A 649-nucleotide genomic window follows, 5' to 3' on the forward strand; every position below is an offset into this window, starting at 1 on the left:
GAGGGCAGGGCCACTGTGCAGGGCCTTGGCTTGGGCGCCTGGCGGCAGGAAGCAGCCTTCCTGGGGCTCCAGGGCTCCATGGGAGCGGGTGATGGGGAGCGGCATGCTGGACTTGGTGTTTAGGAAGGCCTGCCTCACAGCAGGTGTGGGGTGGGTGGGAAGGCGAGGAGCAGGTGGGGGACAGGCGGAGAGAGCCTGGTTTTGGTCGCCGTGGGGATAATGCAGTTAGAGGCCTGAGATGCTTCTGAGGAAACGGCTTCCTGACCAGGTGACTGGTGAGGAGAGATCTGTGAGAGGGGCGGGCGGGAAGGGGTGATGCCCCAAGTCCAGGTGGCAGTGTCCACGCCTCCCTGCTCCAAGAGGAGAGCAGTGCTTGCAGGGCATGTCAGGGCCTTGGGAAACCAATCCCATTTCCAGTCTGAATCCTGGGCGGCCAAGCCCCCAGCCCTACACAGAGGCTTTCCTTCCAGGGAGACAGCTCTTTGTGCCCCATCAGCGTGGGGTCCTGAGCTGGAGCGCCCAGGGGGCAGAGGGAGCAGGGCCCCGGCCCGGAGTGCTCCCGTCCCGTCCCGGCAGCCTTGGGTCCCTGATGTGGGGCCACGGCCCTTCACCCAGACCCATTTCCTTCACGGGGACACCCACTGTCCAG

The sequence above is a fragment of the Myotis brandtii genome, unplaced genomic scaffold (genome assembly GCF_000412655.1).
Source record: "Myotis brandtii unplaced genomic scaffold, ASM41265v1 scaffold1510, whole genome shotgun sequence".
Classification (NCBI taxonomy): domain Eukaryota; kingdom Metazoa; phylum Chordata; class Mammalia; order Chiroptera; family Vespertilionidae; genus Myotis; species Myotis brandtii.